Source organism: Homarus americanus, unplaced genomic scaffold, assembly GCF_018991925.1.
Source record: "Homarus americanus isolate GMGI-L3 unplaced genomic scaffold, GMGI_Hamer_2.0 scaffold41444, whole genome shotgun sequence".
Lineage (NCBI taxonomy): Eukaryota > Metazoa > Arthropoda > Malacostraca > Decapoda > Nephropidae > Homarus > Homarus americanus.
In genome coordinates, this window is record NW_024753611.1 from 971,032 (window position 1) to 990,265 (window position 19,234).

Sequence of the window (19,234 nt, forward strand, 5' to 3'; positions counted from 1 at the left end):
GAGAAAAACCGTAAGTCTGACAAATTATGGTGAGCTGTGTTGCCGGCTAGACCGACACCTTCCTCCCTTTTGCCTCCGTGTTTCCTATGTACACGAACACGCTCTGCAACTGACGGATTATTTACACTTAACAACATCACGAAATCTAACGAAAACTGTCATTGATAGAGGTAAAAAGTTTATAAGAAAATATGACCTTTTAAAATTTAAGAAAACTCATAATAATTAACCATATTTACCAAAGGTTAATGTAACCAAATAAGGATTACATGTCCATCAGGTTATACAAGAGAGCCTGTTCTTGTGCATCCTGGGAAACAAACAGCTTACGCATGTGGGCAGACCGGCTGGCCAGAAGTTGGGTTAGTCCAAAACGATGCATACCTGTACATGCTCACAATTAACCTCTGCTGGTTTACATACACTTTTCACATTTTCATATCATTTACACATACACACATTATTTATATATAGATTTCACATACAATGCGTGCTACAAACAACTCTTCGAAGCTGGCACTCCAATGTTTAAACGAAGGCAGAATGAATACCTTACCAACTGTCTGGTGCTGCCACAGGTGGGAAGGGTATAACGTACCGCCAATACACTATAATTCTACAATCTTGAATCACCTTGCTCAAGCACCTGTGCCACTTTTTGTGTCAGTTACCCTTCACTACGGCGTCATTCTCGACATTTTATCTGAGTTTTAACCTCACCTTACCCAGTATTTTACACACATAAACGTAAATAATGTTGTTCTTTTTACCAAGCTTGCTGTCACTTCCTTCAATGCCATAACTAAATTATCGTAGAGTAGGCTGTGTTCTCACACCCGAAGTGTTTATCTTTTTCGTGTTCCAGTGGCGGCTGTATTGTACCCAAAGAGTTATTTTGTTGCACTCCAGGCGTTATATTTTGTTTTTGTTTACACAGCGTTTGCCTCTTGTTATATAGGTCGCTGATCCGCTTCCTTGTGTTGTGGTGCTCGCTGGTAGGGGAAGTGAGAGAGGGGACCCGGGAAGAGATATGGGGGAGGTGGGGTGGGGGAGGTAGGTAAAAGGGGGGGGGTCTCAGTAAAACAATGAACCATCATATCTGAGCAACTTAATATGGCTTTGAGGACTTCATACAACCTCCCTCTCACTTCCCTTCCCCCGCCCTCTTCCTTCATCCCTCCTCCCTCCCCTTTACCTCCTCTCTTCCCTTTCCACCCTCCTTCTTTTCTTCCATCCTCACAGGCCTTTCCTTCCTCTTCCTCTTTCCTACCCTCTTCCCTCCTCCTTCTCTTCCCTCTCCTCCTTTCTCTCTTATTTTCCCTTTCTGGCACAAAAAAAAATGGTTATCCGAGTTAGCGTGGTAATAAGCCTCGACTGTAACCAGGACTGTTTCAGTCATGTCCAGTTTAAGGGAAAATTTTAACATACGAATCTCTGAGAATCTTTGTTTCGACAAGTGATAATTGTCAGTATGAATTAAGTATGCCTTAATACTTATATGGAAATACTTGTTCTTATTTAATAATTTTAAACATATCAAAATGACATCTAAGTACTTTCGTTCATGTAATCGGCCCTTAATATCGTCAAAATAAATACACCCTAAAGCTTTAATCTGGCTCCTTATCTCTTTAAGCCTTCATCAAAATAACCTTTTCTTAGATATTAGTTTTTTTTTCTCACTTAAAATCACAATCCAAGCGATCGTGCCTGAAAGAATTATCCTAAAAATATACCATTCGATATATTTACTGGCTTTGCTATGGTATGCTTGCAAAAGTAAAGAGTCTATAAAAGGCGACAACGCAACATGCAAACACCACTGAAATGAAGCAGTAAATTATGCGATATGGCAGCAGCGTAGAGAACCAGACATTATAAAAGGCCAGGTGAAAACTCAACGTGACCAGTAGCTCGCACGACCTGCAGGCAGAGGGGTGTTATATACTCAGATCACGTAGTTGATGAGTTATTTGATTTCTTTACTGCCTATGATTTACTGATCTGCTAAACTTAAGTTTCATTTTATCAAGTTTGGTAATTTACATTGTAGCTCGACAATTTGGAAAGTGTATTGACAAGCCAGGTTAAAACTGGTCTTTACGGACTCGTGTGTTATGAACAATATAAACCATGTTTTTCAAGTTGACCCCCCAAAATATTATTTCTTTAAAGTGTCGGTAAACCATATGAAAAATACAGTAAACGTATAGCTAAGTATTAGTCTTAAAATCAGAGCAGATTGTCTTTCAATTCAGAGCCTGATGGAACGCGTGTAAGACTTGGTGAAGAATATCAAACCCTGCCTACATATAAGAGTATCGTATCCAACCTTTAACAAGTAAGTCGGCCTTTATTTATACCTGTATGCTTTGTTTTATTTTATACTGGACTTGTCATAAACTACTTGTAATCTACTGTAGTTCGTTACTATTCATTTTGGTATACTAACATAAGATTCTTAATTTATTGTCTTAATTTTTACATCCATTGTGTCTTACAAACAGCGTCACAAAACACTTATAAAGGACCGCGTTAAAAAAATAGCCTTCTGCAACTAAAATTGAAACTAATGTTAAAAAAATTTACTAGCGTTTCAAAATACTTGGTAACTCTGCCATAGTGGGAAATAATTTTTTTTTTGACAGGAGATGTAAACATAAGTGATACATCTGCATGAATTACAATGACATTTAATATTCAGTGAAATCATCGCGGCATTAAATACGTTGCTCTTCACTGCACATAGAGCATAAATAAAATTAAGTGTGAGATTATCTTGGCATCAGGACTCAGTTCATCGAAGTTACTGCCATTATCAGTTCGGTAACCCGCGAAAGGTGGGCAAGTCTTGTTGTTCTTCGGTCAGTTTATATTTAAATGATAGGATGGTGATGGTTTAGTGGGAATTCATCACATTTACTATATGAATAAGACGCAATATGAGTAAAAACATCGCAAATTACTTATATTAGAACTCCGAGAACACGAAGAGTAAGAAAAGAAGGTGAAGTGACACAGAACGGAGTGTAATCAAGCATGTTATGGGGACAGGATAATATTGTTGTTGCAGGATGTCACACAAGTGGGGAGTTGGCTTGAAATTGCTGATGACAAGACCTTTGTTTAAGCTATGTTATTTATGGATAAGAAAAGCTATGCTATCACCTCCACAGCCTCACACATCACCTTTCCCCTGTTACCTAACCTAACCTCTCATCTTATACCCTCTTCATCCACAGTCCTTCACCCAACAACCAAAACCCATCTCACCCACATTCTCTTTCCACCATCATCTCCTAGGTACACCACACCACCATCACCTCTCTCTCTCTCACACACACACACACAGATCAGAAGAAAGCATCTTCAGAGAGTGTATCAGTTTATCTAATTGATGGTGGCTGTGGCTCTAGACTAGATAAGCCTCCCAGTTAAACGATTAATGGATTTTGGGCCATTTTTCAACGTTAATTTCGTTTCGTTTAATTTTTTTTTCTAATGGTTTATAGCTCTTTTTTCGTTTATATAGCCATAATTTATTTCAGACTGTAACGTTAGAAGCAAGTTTATATATAATTCAAAGTTTGATATCAATACTTTTATTACAAGTTAAAATTTATATAGTTTCCAATTTCAAGTCATCATTCTATCTAATTTTAGATTTTCTGTAATTTATTTGTAGGTACCCAGGTGGTAGGTGGTGGTGTGTGGAAGTGTGGTGGTAGAGTGTGTGGAGGTGTTAGGTGTGGTGGTAGAGTGTTAGGTAGTGGTGATTAATGTGTTGATAATTAGTGTGGTGGGTGGTGGTTAGGTGTGGTGGAGTGTTAGGTGTGGTGGTAGTGTGTTAGATGTGGTGGTAGAGTTGGTGGGTAGTTAGGTGTTAGGTGTGGTGGTAGTGTGTTGTGGTGGTAGTGTGTTAGGGTGTGGTAGTGTGGGCTGGTAGAGTGGGTGTAGTGGTAGAGTGTAGGTGTAGGTGTAGTGTGTTAGATGTGGTGGTAGTGTGTTGGTGTGTGTGTGGTGGTAGTGTGTTAGGTGGTGGGGTGGGGTTGGTGGTGGTAAGTTGGGTGTGGGGTTAGTGGTGGAAGTGTTAGGTGTGGTGGTAGAGTGTTAGGTGGTGGTAGAGTGTTAGGTGTGGTGGTAGAGTGTGTTGGTGTGGTGGTAGAGGTGTGGTGGTGAGTGTTGGGTGTGGTGGTAGTGTGTTAGGTGTGGTGGTGGGGTGTTGGGTGTGGTGGTAGAGTGTTGGGTGTGGTGGTGGGGTGTTGGGTGTGGTGGTGGGGGTATTGGGTGTGGTGGTGTTAGATGTGGTGGTGAGTGTGTTGGGTGTGGTGGTGGGAAGTGTTGGGTGTGGTGGTAGAGGTGTTGGGTGTGGTGGTGGTGTGTTGGGTGTGGTGGTGGGGGTGTTAGGTGTGGTGGTAGTGTGTTAGTGTTGGTGTGGTGGTAGAGTGTTAGGTGTGGTGGTAGAGTGTTAGGTGTGGTGGGTAGTTAGGTGTGGTGGTGGTGTGTTGGGTGTGGTGGTAGAGTGTTAGGTGTGGTAGTGTGTTGGGTGTATGGTGGTGTGTTGGGTGTGGTGGTAGAGTGGGTAGGTGTGGTGTGGTGTTAGATAAGTGTTGGGTGTGTGGTGGGTGTGTGGTGTGGTGGTAGTGTGTTAGTGTTAGGTGTTAGGTGGTAGTGTGTTGGGTGTGGTGGTGTGTGTGAGTGTTAGGTGTGGTGGTAGAGTGTTAGATATGTGGTGGTAGTGTGTTAGGTGTGGTGGTAGTGTGTGGTGGTAGAGTGTGGGTGTGGTGGTAGTGTGGGTGTGGTGTGGTAGGTGTGGGTGTGGTGTAGTCTTGTTAGAGTGTGTGGTAATGTGTGGTGGTAGAGTGTATGTGGTGTAGTGTGTTAGGTGTGGTGGTAGAGTGTTAGGTGTGGTGGTAGTGGTGGGTGTGTGGTGGTGGGGGTGTGGTGGTAGAGTGTTAGGTGTGGTGGTAGGTGTGGTGGTGGTGTGTTGGGTGTGGTGGTGGTGTGTTGGGTGTGGTGGTAGGTGTGTGTGTGAGGTGTGTAGGTGTGGGAGGTGTTAGTGTAGGTGTGGTGTTAGTGTGTGGTGGTGTGAGAGTGTGGGTGTGGTAGGTGTTAGGTGTGGTGGTAGTGTGTAGGTGTGGTGGTGGTGGTAGAGTGTTGGTAGTGTGGTGGTGTGGTGTAGAGTGTTGGGTGTGGTGGTGGTGGTGTGTGGCCAGGTGTGGTGGTGTGGGTGTAGAGTGTTAGGTGTGGTGGAGTGTGTTGGGTGTGGTGGTGGTATGTTGGGTGTGGTGGTGGTGGTGGTGTTGTGTGGGTGTGGTGGTAGTGTGTGGGTGTGGTGTGTGTGGGTGTGGTGGTGGTGTGTGTGGGAGTGGGTGGTGGTAGTGTGTTGGGTGTGGTGTTAGTGTGGTGGTGGTGGTAGTGTGTTGGTGGTAGTGTGTTAGGTGTGGTGGTGGTGGAGTGGGTTGAGGTGTGGTAGTGTAGTGTGTTGGGTGTGGTGGTAGTTAGGTGTTGGGTGTGGTGGTGGTGTGTTGGGTGTGGTGGTGGTGTGTGTTAGGTGTGGTGGTGTGTTGGTGTTAGGTGTGGTGGTAGTGTGTGTGGGTGTGGTGGTAGTGTGTTGGGTGTGGTGTGGTAGAGGTAGGTGTGGTGGTGGTGTGTTGGGTGTGGTGTGGTGTGTTGGGTGTGGTGGTGGTGTGGTGGGTGTGGTTGGTGTGGGCTAGATGTGGTGGTAGTGTGTTAGGTGTGGTGGTAGAGTGTTACTGGAATGTGGTGGTTGGGAGTGTTAGGTGTGGTGGAAGTGTTGGGTGTAGGTGGTGGGTGGTAGGTGTGGTGGTGGGGAGTGTTAGGTGTGGTGGTAGAGTGTGTGGGTGTGTGTGGTGGTAGAGTGTTAGGTGGGGTGGTGGTGGGGGTGTTAGTGTTAGGTGTGGTGGTAGTGTGGGTGTGGTGGTGGTGGTAGTGTGTGGTGTGGTGTGTAGAGTGTTAGTTTATGTGGTGATGTGGTGGTAGTGTGTTAAGTTGTGGTGGTAGAGTGTTAGTGGTTGTAGGTGTGTTAGGTGTGGTGGTAGTGTGTTAGGTGTGGTGGTAGTGTGTTAGATGTGGTGGTAGTGTTAGTGTGGTGTGTGTGTAGTGTTGGTGGTGGTAGTGTGTTAGTAGTTGTGGTGGTGGTGTGTAAATGGTGTGGTGTGTTGTGTATAGAATTGTGTGGTGTGTAGGTAGATAGGTGTGGTGGTAGTGGTGGTGTGTAGGGGTGGTGTGTGGTAGTGTTGGGGTGGTGGTAGTGTTAGGTCCAGTGTGTGGTAGTGTGTGTGGTGTAGGGGTGTTGGGTGTGGTGTTGGTGTGTTAGGGGTGGTGTGTAGTGTGTGTGGGTGTGGTGGTAGAGTGTTAGGTGTGGTGGTAGTGTGTGTAGGTGTTAGGTGTGGTGGTACAGTGTGTTAGGTGTGGTGGTGGTATGTGTTAAATTGGCTGATACCCCCCATCAAATTGGAAACTAGGCCAGGGTCGTTTTAAATACTTCAATCTAATCTGCCTTGATTATGTGATATATTACATTATTATATAAGGATAATTTATATAATTATGCTATATAGTGATTTGTTTAAAAATTATGTCATGTTATATTGAATAATTACGTTGAGTTTAGGTGCTTCAACAGCTATAGGTCTATCTTTCATAAGTTTTAAGTGGTAATTGACTATTGTAATTATTCTCACCTTGTTACACACTTAAAACGTTAGTTGTTGAAGCGTTGTAATAATGTATCGTCAACAATCTCTCGGTACGTGTGAGGGAGGGGGAGAAGCCTTATGTGGGGTAAAAACTATAATGGTAGATGATCGTTGGCTGCAGTTTTTTGGTGAAGTGACTCGAAATAAAGTTCAAATAAATATCGATTAGTGAAGTTGAATTAGGAAAAAAATATCGGAAATAAAAGTTATTTGTATACTTCAAAACTAATATATTTAGAATAATGTAATAATATAAACTACATATTATTATAATTTAATTAATAATGAAATATATATTTAGTAATAAATTAAATAAATAATTGGAGAAATACAGTAAACAGAGAAACGAGTGTTTTGGATAGGGTGCACAGCAGAGGTATCTACCACCCTATATCTCAGCCCCAGTATTTTACAGTGTTCCCAACTACATACTGTACAATATAGTATTGCTCAAAGCACAGTTAAAGAACATAAATAATTCTATAAAACTCATCATACAAGGTGCAATAGGTCAACGTGACGTGTACACTGAGTAGCGTCAAAACACTGGCAAACAGATATATCTCAAGCAAGCCGCAATAACCTATTTCCTCTAAGTAGTAGTTAGGTATTCTGCTGGGCTGTAGTTCTCGCTGTTAGTGCAGTCGAGTTAAAATTAAAGTTTGTGTAATGCGAGCTTTAGCAAAGTCTTAACAGATTAATAAAGAACGAAATAAAACTGCGATATTTTACGAAATTTTAGTTCGGCTGTACAAGTAGCAAAAGACTGGCTCTAAACTCAGTCTCACATAGACCGACAAGGTATCGAAGCATCTAAAATTATCAATAGTGCTCTGGTTGTGCGTGTAGCTATTAAACGTCGGCAATCTGAGCAGAGGACAGGGGCCTTGTGACGCTGACCAGAGCTGAAGTGCAGCAGCCCAGGGGAGTCATCACCGCGCCAGCTGCCCAACCCGTGTGTGAAAGGTCCAACACCGCAGCAAATATAAGTAAACTAGCGGTTACACACCTCAAGTTGTATGTAACATTCTCGGTAAAATAAATACGATGGCGATTATGATATCTTGCAAATCTAATGAGGTGTAAACCTTCAGAAATAATGAGGTTAAGATGACGTAACATATCGGGTTGAGCAAGAGGTTTCACGATCTAGATCCGGGAATGAAAGTTTACTATTTTTTTATGTGGATCTTTTAAAAATATAACGCATGTATACGCTTGAGAAATATTGAAAACATTTTTTCAGAAATCGTCATTAGTGTAGCGCCCACGTCACGACCCAGAACTAGCCGCGCCCACGCCCGCCCGTAAGACTCGCCTTTTACAAGCACCAATAACGAGAGGGCGCAATGACGTCATAATCATGGTTCGATAACATTCGGCCGAGATTAAATAAATGTTCATATTATACTAAATCATAAATCAACAGTAGTTAGATAAAAGAACATTAAATAAGAACAAATCCTCTATACATTAAAATGCAGATTAATACCACCATCTGGAAATAATGTGAACTATTTTTTTATTGCCCATCATTTGTATTCAGGTATTATACAAAACAATCTGAATCTTAACTCCTGCAAGCGAGTCTCCGAGTGTGGCTAGCCTGTGATACACTGTAGTGATGCTTTATACATGAAGCAATGTCGTATATTACTACACAACTGTTACCTTCTCCCCGTTACAGCTGGCCTGACACACACACGATACGAATGCAACATTTTGTGAGAAAGAGATAAGGGGAAAAGGCGTGTTGATAGTACTAGGTTGATTGATAAAAGTTGAATTAAAGAAACAAGAAGCAGAGAAACGGAGAAAAAGAAAAAAAGAAGAAACTAGACTAAGAGAAAATAAGTCCAGTTACTAAAACTCGTTACCGCACAACAGATAATCTTGGGTGTTTTTACGAATAGTTTATATTTATTTACGGAGCCAGTTTTTTAACAGCTTTATAAAATTAAATTAATAAAGTGATTGACAAAAAATAAAATGATCTGTAACGACGAATAAGATGTAAATGTTTCCGAGTGTAAACAGAGTTGTGTGTGACAAGTTATAAGGGTCAGTGTATTGAATTTAAAATATTTTGTGATTATTGTAAATGATGTTGCGAGTATCCCTGTAAGTATTGTGGATTACTCTTCAGATTCGTGAACCACCTGAACAGTCAGTCCTTGCCTGAGAGTTTGTGGGGCATCCTCCTTCCCTCTAGGTAACCCTCTCTCTTTGGGATAACCTCGCCCACCGCCTGTGGAGTTTACCCAGTGCAATAATCCTAAGATCCATGGGCCTTGGGATTATCCCCGCCCCTTAGCCCGTGGAACAGTCCCTACTCGTCTGGGCAACTCTAATCTCACGGAGCAGTCCCATCCCGTGTCCGAGAAACAGCCTCCAACCCGTGGCCGTGGGGCAGCTCTCACCCCATGGCTGAGAGACAGTCCCCGACCCGTGGCCGTGGGGCAGCTCTCACCCCATGGCTGAGAGAGACAGTCCCCGACCCGTGGCCGTGGGGCAGCTCTCACCCCATGGCTGAGAGAGACAGTCCCCGACCCGTGGCCGTGGGGCAGCTCTCACCCCGTGGCTAAGAGACAGCCCCCGACCCGTGGCCGTGGGGCAGCTCTCACCCCGTGGTTGAGAGACAGCCCCCGACCCGTGGCCGTGGGGCAGCTCTCACCCCGTGGCTAAGAGACAGCCCCCGACCCGTGGCCGTGGGGCAGCTCTCACCCCGTGGTTGAGAGACAGCCCCCGACCCGTGGCCGTGGGGCAGCCGTGGTAATAAGGTGCACGGTCACATGCTAGTGTATCACTCCGCTGGTCGTTAGAGCTGCCTGTACGTTCCTGGAAATAGATAAAAACTACTTTATTGCTTGTGAGGTGATTGTGGGCCACTCGACCTGTTTGGGTAATTGGAGGTATAATATGAGTCAGACATATTCTTGTCAAGATGTTCTCGTAAACAAACAAGCCTTGATTGATATGTACTGTAGCCCCAAACTTAAACACGTGAGCCTAAACCGACTCCATTTTTTTCAACATTAAAATACCAAGCAAGTTGTTATACTATACCGAGAGAAGTGCTGACGAAGCTCAACACTAGTAGGTGTGGAGTATCACCTACCACAAGGAGCAGAGTAGGTAAAGAAGCCAACAAATAAACGTGCTTAAGGTTGTCGGTGATGAAGTTGTCGCGGTGATGAACCCTGCGTCGGAGGCAGGTCACCCGCTGCCGTACACCGCTGTGCCTCCCAACTCTCTTATTTATTTCTGAACATAACTCTGCAAGTAAACCCAATTGTTATGCATCTGCTCCTAATTAATTGCTTAGAGGCTTTTGTACACTAGTTTTTCCCACGACTTACCAGTGGATATTACGAACTTAAATATATAATATATATGTTAAGGAATGTTGGTCTTTTTTGCCCTAAGGCAATCCAAGTCAAATGGTAGCAATTTTAAACCAGATTTTTAATTCTGCGATTTTGCTCTTTTTCGTTGGTTTTATTAACTCAAAGCAATAGCGACGGTATCACTATGATGAATATCCTCAGACTACTTCAACTATAGTTCAGTAGGAATATCAGAAAAGCCAAGGAAAATATTCAGTGTTTAGTGTATGGCGGTACATGGTAACTGTTGTGGGCACGGGGCGGAGCATGGCCGTGAGAGGAGGCACCAGTTACTTATTGTCTTATTCTCTTATTATACTTCACCCATGTACCTTTCCTTTTGTTTATACTATTTTAATATTCATATAAATCAAGTGACAGTATAAACTGGTTATCGCGACGCTCTGAAACAATTATATTGACGTTTTTTTCCGAAATGAAGCCAAAATGTCAGTTTGGCTGTCGTGAATGAGGGTTGCTTACAATCTCACGTCTTAATCTTGGGGGCCCTCAGTAGTGAACGTGACGAGGGTGGGGAGTGTGCTGCGTCGTTCTTGCCTTGTTTGTGAATGATATCTGCTCTTCACTAACGTTCTCTATGATCAGATTCCTAGTCTAGCCAGAAAGAATTGTGTACAAACGTGTCATGGGAAAGATCGATGAAAAGACAATTTTTGAGTTTAGAGAGAGCGAATAGTAGCGGTACAGTGATGGCTGGTACTATAGCAAGAAGATAGCAACACCCAGGCTAGGGCACCACACTCCTTCATATCTTATTTACTTGACGTGAGTTATTACTGGTCTTTGTTTTTACTGCTGAAACAATGTCCAGTGCTGACATGAAATACTAACGCCCTTAGCACATACTGATGTAGTGTTACACATTTACCAGAAATTTAAATGATTGTTAAATTTAATGATCTAGTGAATTTAACAATAAGACAGTGAAGGTCAAGTAATATAAATAAATCAATTTTGATCTTGAAACAATTAGACTGTCCATTTGCCCATTATAGTTATATTTACAAAACGATAAATATTGATCTTCTTGTGTCTGTAACCATCAAACCAGCATCTCGACCAAAGTCACCTTAGGTTAGTAAGGGCAGGATGATCCAGTTTATGTAGGCAGCTCTTGAACCTATTCATCGTAGTCTCGCTCAAAGTTTCCCGCGGCGTTGTCCTGTGAGGTGTTGTTGCTCATAGCATTAGTGCTTAGTTGTTGTCTGTAGTCATGTAGTGATTCTCCGGCTAAAACATAATTTTGTTTTGTTTCTAACTTTCTTATATGTCTACTTCATAGGCCTATGTTATGAACTGCGATGAAGTAATCAACTGATAATGAAGGTCTTATTGTGAAATAGGAAAATACGATAATACTTCAAACTATAGTACTCTGTTATACAAGTAATTTTTTCAACAGTAATATAAAACCTCGCGTATTTTATCACCTTATACTAAATGCATATAACCCACGAATGTCCGAAAATATATATTAGTAAAAACATTGACGATGCATAAATATATTTTATACACAAACCTTAATACAGCATTCTTGAATCTAAGTATATAAATACTAATGTCAGCCATTTGACAGGAGATGCGTCTCACACAACATACTACATCTTTGTCAGTGTATCGTGTTCTGTTCAGTACAGGACAAACGATTTTATTTACCCAATTACAGTTGGGAACCCTACCCAACACAGGTCCACTTCAGCACTCGTATGTCATAAACCTAAGTTGGTATAATTAGGTAGAGTTTGAATATCTTGTAATGGACAGGGTAGAGTTGAGATAATTTAGACAAAGAAATGTAAAGTTGAAATTGGGTTAAGCACATTGCGTTTTGCTTATGGTGGAGTAGCCGAGGAAATCTATATATTTCTTTGATGTTTATAAAATTGTATGAGAAAAATACTGTATACCGGCATGTTCGTGTTGACAGTGAACCTTGCATGGTCCACATAATACCTTTTTATTAATTCAGTGGGCGCTTCTTGACTGACGGTGCATCAAGCAGTAGGTGAAGTCTCCTCCATCAAGCGTGTTCAGGACTAATCTGTTGTATCCTGACGTTCTCTTGATAAAGTTATAAAAGACTTAAAACCTCTACTTGCTTAGCTGGGTACCCCTAATAAAAAAAGATTTGGTTTAGTGGGAAAAAAAAATTAGCATCCCCCCTCTCTCCCTCAACACGTCCTTAAAGATAGGATTTTATTTTATACAGGTAAGATTATGAGCAGTACCTCGCAAATACCTGGAGAAGTGAACTAAATGGTGTAGGAATGAACTCCCAGACACACGTACTGTACACCTTGGTAAATACTCAGATTCCTTGTGTATAAGATCAAGTTTGGGTAAAATTTAAATGGCCTTCGTTAGGCCTCTTCGGATAACCTGAAGAACCTACCTGGGAGAGAGTGGGAGATTCTTCAGGTGGAACTGGCTGGGTAGGAGGTCTTCAATTGATTCTCCTCTTCAGATGTGTACAAAAGACCTAACACGCGTTGAAAGGGGATAATTTTGTTTAATTAATTCTGTGGAAAAAACTACAGGATTTTTTCTGAAATTATCATGTGTAAACAGGCGAAGAGGATAATTTTATAGTGACGGGAATATTTGTTTTTTATCTTACCTGTACGTGATTTATAAAGTTTTAATTATTATGGAGAGAGGTATTACTTGTAAATTATTGAATTAAAAAAAATCAGGAAAGTAAGGCATTGGTCCCTTTCTTCCATAAGATTTAATTATGGCAGCGGTCTCAAAGAACTATGAAACCTGTCACTATTTTACTCATTTATTTATTTAATCATTGGAAATTGCTGTATTGTCTAGTGTGCATAAAATTATCTCATAAAATGTAGATTTATTAATGAGGTGTTGATACAGGAAAGTGCTCGGCGTTGCACTAATTTGCTTACCAACCATAAAATGCCCGAAACTCTTGATTGTCGCAGATTACTTGATAACGACGTGTCTGACTTGGTCGCTCAGGAGAATACTCAAAGCCGCGACGCACGAAGACTATCAAAAAGTGGTATAAAGAAGAGCTGGCGAGTGGGATGAAAAGTTAACTTGGCCTTCGACATTTTATTTAAATTTTTTTTTTAGTTTTTGCTGATTTTCATAAGCAACTGTGCTACTATAGTGTACACAATGCGAGTATAAAGGCGATATTCTAAGTGTTTACGGTATATTAGGTACTAGAAACTGCTGAGCACATCTTAAAGTCTAAAGGCGTTATTTTGAAAATTTTTACCATCTTTAATCTATCCTAACCCTTAACCACCTTAACCTTGCCCTAACCCTTACCAACGTTAACCTATCCCATTCTAATTTGAGCTGATGTATTAATCCTAATCCAACTTAACCTAAACTAATCTAACCCCAAACTAGCCCAAGCTGACCTATCTCTTTTTTCCCTTTATTACCTTGCCATTTTATTTCCCTCTTGCATGGAACGACTATAGCGGGTCATTTGGTCAGGTCAACTCAAATTTAAGGGGTTGTTGTTTTGTAGTTAATTAATGTGCTTGAACCTCCAGAGTCATTAAGCACTGATCCCGAGTGTTATTTTCTTACATAAGGAACAAGTATTAGACATGTTTATATGCTCCAGGCTTCACTGTTAGGGCTTCTCTGTTTTATAGACGGTGTAACACTTCTTTATAGAGTTCGATGTAGGAGTGGTACTCTGTGAGGGGAGGTGGGAGGGTTGAACGATTGTTTGTCAGAGAGAGAGAGAGGCGGAGATGGTATGGATGAAGAAGGATTAAGAATCAGTACGAATTAAGTATTAGTGCGGCTTAAGTGATGGCGTCCATGGATTAAAGATGAAAACCCATATTTAGAGAGAGAGAGAGAGAGAGAGAGAGAGAGAGAGAGAGAGAGAGTCCATTATCCTCGCTGGTAAGAAAATAATATATACCGCACTCAGTCTGTCCTTTCCAGCCTATAAATCACTGCAGGGATGGATGTGTTTTAGTGTCTGTTCAGGTGGATTCGATCAGTATTTTGTGAGATTTGTCTGGGATCGACCGAAGATTTAGCCCCATCTCCACTTATATCACCTTTAGATTAAATATAACCCTAACGCTAACCTAACGTAAACTAACTTAATAAAACTTAGCTCAATGAAACCTAACCTAATCTAACCAAACCTAACCTCACCTCGTCCACTTTCCTCACCGATCATGAATTCCACCTGTGACTTTTGCTTTACCTTTTTTTAATAAAGTTTTGGACACACACACACACACACACACACACACACACACACACACACACACACACACACAGATATTGTTGCCACATACAGATTAATCCATTTCGAATTAGTTTCACTGGGTTCGTGTAAAGGCAGACTATATTCTGTAGGTGATTATAAGGTCACAATTATGCCACGCAAGGCCACAGCACGCCAAGATCAATTACCGCTGGATCATGTAGGGTCATAATTCATAGAAGGTCAGATTGAGATCCTTGTTGAGCCAGGTCAAACATGGACCTTAATTGTACATGTGAGTGGGAACCTGAAATTCAAGTACGGACAAAGACATTCACACAGCTCACCCGCCAGAATATTATATATACATAGGTATACATACATACAGTAGATATATATATACATAGATATACATAAAATCCCCTCTAATAACGTTAATGTTAGTAAAGTATGTATCAGTATCAGGTGAACCACATAAACAAAACGAAGCCTCGGTAACATTGGCCGAGGTGAAATTCGACTCTGACCGCGTAGGGTTGGCAGGAGCATTGGAGTGTGAGCGAAAACCCCTGATTAATGAAGGGATTCACCTCGGCGACAGGCAGGAATAAGTCAGGAGGAGGGGGGAGATGAGGATATGGGGTTGTAAGAGGAGGAGGTCGACGTTGTTAGCCTAGTTAGTGGTGGTCGGTGTTGTCTGTTAAGTCTTAAACCCCATTACCAAACGATGTCAGCGTAGTCATGAGATAAATTTAGCAGTGTTAGTGTAGAGCCGTGTCATACGCCCATTATCAATTGTTGTCACACGGCCATACTATTACAGCTTGTCAGTAGAGTGAACGAGACACAACAACATACAGGGCGACCATCTTGCTCTGTCTGCATCTCATTAGCCAGGACGTGAGGGGTACAGTACCGTCCTCCCGACCCTTATTCAGTGACACTCCTGTCGGGATTCAACATTCTAACCTATAGACAAAACTTCCCAATAGAATTAAACACTTCTTGCCACGATGTCATATTTCTCGTCAATATTGTTGTCAATATTCAAAACCTCGTTAAAATTCAACGCTTTCCACCTTCCACCAATATTCACCATAGCGCCCAAGTTGAGTGATTTCCGTCAATTTTCAGAACTTTTCTCTAATATACAATACCGTTACTTATTGCCAAAATTTAGCACTTGCCGCCAATTTTCAACACTTTCTGCCAATATTTAGCACTTGCCGCCAAAGCTGAGCAGGGTGGGGGCACAGGGAGCCTGGTATGCGGTTTAACCAGTCTTGACAACACATCATATCAGCCGGTGTTATCATAACCCATCCTGATGCTGGGAATAAAAAGTAACTTTTTACGTGTGCGATACAGCGACGATACATGAATCGTGTTCACTCTGACGTATATGACCTAGCCTGAATCTTTAAACTCCCGGGAGGACAACTTGGGCAATTTTGTACCGAGTATACTAGACAGATAATGCATTCACCTGGGTCTGTTTGTCTAGAGCGAAGGTGTTCATATTTTACATGAATTACCTTCTCTTGGGGGGCTCCAGGTTCTAATTCGTCTTTGAAGGTCACTGAACCATAATGCCCTTTGTAATTCTCCTGTGCAAAAGATTAGCCTATCCTAAAGCTGTGGTTATCTTGTATGTGAAAATTTCCAATTTAATTTTGCCTCTTGGGATCTTGTTTTTTCAGCAGGATTACGTTAATAGAAGTTGGCAGTGTGCGATGCATTTATACTGGTCTTGTGTTTATCAGTATTTTCCAAAAAAATAAATCTGCCGTATTGTGAAGCTGCTGTATGAGGAGTAAGTGGTAGTGCATCCTCCCTTCACCTGACGATGGCCGGTAGCCAAGAACTCCCAAGAAGCATTCACCTCCGCTAATCCTGAAAAATTAAGCCCACAATGTTAGATTTCAAGGCTAGAGACATGACAGTGACAAAGACGTTCATGAAATGGGAGCCTATTCTTACGACACACGCAGTGAAGGCCGCTGAGTTATTCTTCGTATCACGTTCTCCTTCCTGAGAGTTAAGAGAAAATAAAAAGAATTCCTCGAGAAAATAGAAGGTAAGCTAATTTCGCGCTTGGCCCTAATCTTGAAGAATGAAGAAATGGTGACAGGTTTTTGAATTACGTGAGCGCTGGAACTGTCAGGTGGGTGATGTATAGACAGTACGGTGCCACATACTGTTTTTCTCTTCTATTTCTTATGCAAGATATTACCATCATTATCTGAGAGGGAAGTTTTTATGGGTGAATATCTACATTCGTATTATTATTGCGTACCTTATGCATTTTATGTCTTGTAAGAAGATAGTGGTGTATTTCTGAAGTAGATGCCAACGGCGTGGTTCCATTAAGGCGGGGGGGACCAGAGCTGGCTAATCTCTTGGTGGACCGTGGTGGTAGACTAGTGAGCCGTCAGTGAGGCAGTGACGGAGCGGCCACTGTAATATAGGGAGTGTAGAGTGACGCAGCTAATTACCCTATCGTCTGCATTCCTCCTAAACTTACAATGAGAGTCGTGAAATAATTTATGGTCGCGTTGGCTGGCAGTTTGACGAGGGGCCGCCAGTGAAGACATTATAAAAGTACCGGGCATCACACCTCCCCACACTGTTTAACTCAGAAAAAAACTCCGACATTTATTACCATTCTACTCCACATTCTTATATTTCAAATGTGAATGATTGTATTTTCCTGCCTATGTGGATACTCTGCAATTAAATAGTCACAGATTGTCAAGTTGGATTTATATTCTCTGAAAAATGACCGCGAGTCTTATTATGCTCGCAGGCCATTAGGGTGTTGTCCTAAGTACGTCGTCGTAAAGCATATGTAGTAAACCTTTTAGGATAAATAGCGTCTAATTCTACCTGAGGTACCCGGCCACGTGTTACAGTGTGTATGTGAGGACTGGCTTTGAAATAGTGTAAAAATTGTGTTATTTCGTGTGTTTGTAAATGTGTAAGTAGGTGTCGATTTGTGTTTGTATATGTAAATGTAATTTGGTGTATATATCTATTATATGAAGTGAATTTGTGTATACTTGTTCGTGTGTGTGTGTGTGTGTGTGTGTGTGTGTGAAATTAAATATTTGTAAAGAGTAGATCTTATTTCAAATATTTTAACACGAGGACGAGGCACTTGGGGAGTATAAAGCCGTGGCAAGATAAACCTAACCTAACCCTAACCTAACCCAGAGTTTTTGTCCTTATACTATACATCCTGGCACTGGGCTGGGTTGTATTCACTAACTCACTCCTAAAGACGTGTTCCAATATCTTCGTGTAGTAAAGTTGTTATTGTTCCCTAAGACAAAGAGTTGTGTGTGTGTGTTAAAAGATTTATGGACCGTAAGAAATAATAGATTAACAAAAGAAAATGATAAAAGAGGGAGATATATGAAGACAGGAGAAGTAATTGTTAAAATAAAAGAAAGAAAGATTCGCATTAGAGAACAGTGCCACTACCTATCAGCAGCACTTGGCGACTCCTCAGTGTTAGCCGTAATGACCCAGGCGTTGACGGCCAGAAAATCAAGACAATTAATGAAGGTCTCAGTGTATGGTAGTGAGGGGAAAAAAATTCTGTCAGTCTTCCGTCCCCGACTATGAACCCCTGAGATTCATGAACCTGTGAATCCGAGACATCACACATTGTCTCGAATTCACAGGGTTCATGGATGGGACTTTTTACCCCCGTAGCTGTACACGTCTACTTTCGGGACCGTTAATGCTGTCAGTGTCCCGCTTACCTGCCGACGTGTTAACAGACTTGGCATTGCTTCACGACGACAACAAGCCTCTTCCCTCACCACAAGCCTCCTCCCCCCCTAACCACCAGCCTCCTCCCCCTCGCCACCAGCCTCCTCCCCCCTCACCACAAGCCTCCTCCCTCACTCCAGCCTCACCACCAGCCTCAGCCTCCTCCCCTCACCACCAGCCTCACCCCAGCCTCCCCCCCACCACCAGCCTCCCCACACCACCAGCCTCCCTCACCACCAGCCTCCCCCCACCACAAGCCTCCCCACCACCCTCCTCCCACCAGCCTCCTCCCCCCTCACTACAAGCCTCCTCCCCCTCACCACCAGCCTCCTCCCTCACCACCGGATTTTGACGTTGACGTGAGATATGGCACCACTAGACGCCATCCCTCACATAATTTGTTCCCGTTTTTTATATAGTATTTATTTGAGGGAGAACTGAGAGGGAGAATTGTTTTGGTGCCTCAAGCTGGGTGAAGGAACATGGTGGAGGGGGGGGGGTCGGTATGGGTTGGGTAGGGTAAGGTAGATGGGACGATTAGGATGAAAGTAGTTTAGTCTCGGTAACCAATCAGGAGAGTAAAAACTACGATAGACAGGTTTCAAGACAAATAGATTATCTTAGTAGGTGGTTATATGTAAGGAGAAAAAGTATAAGTGATTTTAAAATATGATGATCACCGCTGGAACACCTCGCCTTAAATATTATCGTTATCGTTATTTACTGGCTGGTGTGTTCGTTAGTACATTAGAGCCACCTGGAGAATGGTCCTCCACCTTCTTGTTTCACCGTAACATTAACAACCCTAATGCTAACCTAACTAGGGGAGGTTAATCTTCCTGTGGGATAAGCGGGGAAGGGGAGGGAGGGGTGATAGTCGCCAAGTTATATAATTCAACACATCACTCCTAGATTCATGACGCTTGTTGTTAATGTTATAATGTATTACTGTGTTTTAGTGAATAAGGAATTTAAACCCGTTGTCTAGGTTAGTTATAGTACATATATTTGTCATTAACAGTTAAAATTAAGAGTTACGTTTCAGATCCGACATTATTTTTCCCGTCCTGTGATAAGTTTGACAAGTGTTTTGCATCCCATTCCCGTTTTAGTAGTCT

The 19,234-nt window shown here is 42.1% G+C and overlaps 1 protein-coding gene across 3 annotated transcripts in view; it reads left to right on the forward strand.

The window, feature by feature from the left end:
* The first annotated feature begins 1,923 nt into the window (after positions 1-1,923).
* The window catches only part of LOC121855397 (growth arrest-specific protein 1-like), a 55,765-nt gene continuing 38,454 nt past the window's right edge, over positions 1,924-19,234 (forward strand). The window contains exon 1 of one of the 3 annotated variants that reach the window (XM_042350298.1): positions 1,924-2,341. The gene's annotated coding sequence lies outside the window, so the exon portion shown is untranslated. Of the gene's footprint in view, positions 2,342-10,533; positions 10,895-19,234 lie in introns of those variants that run through there. The other 2 variants (XM_042350299.1, XM_042350297.1) reach the window with 2 other exon arrangements.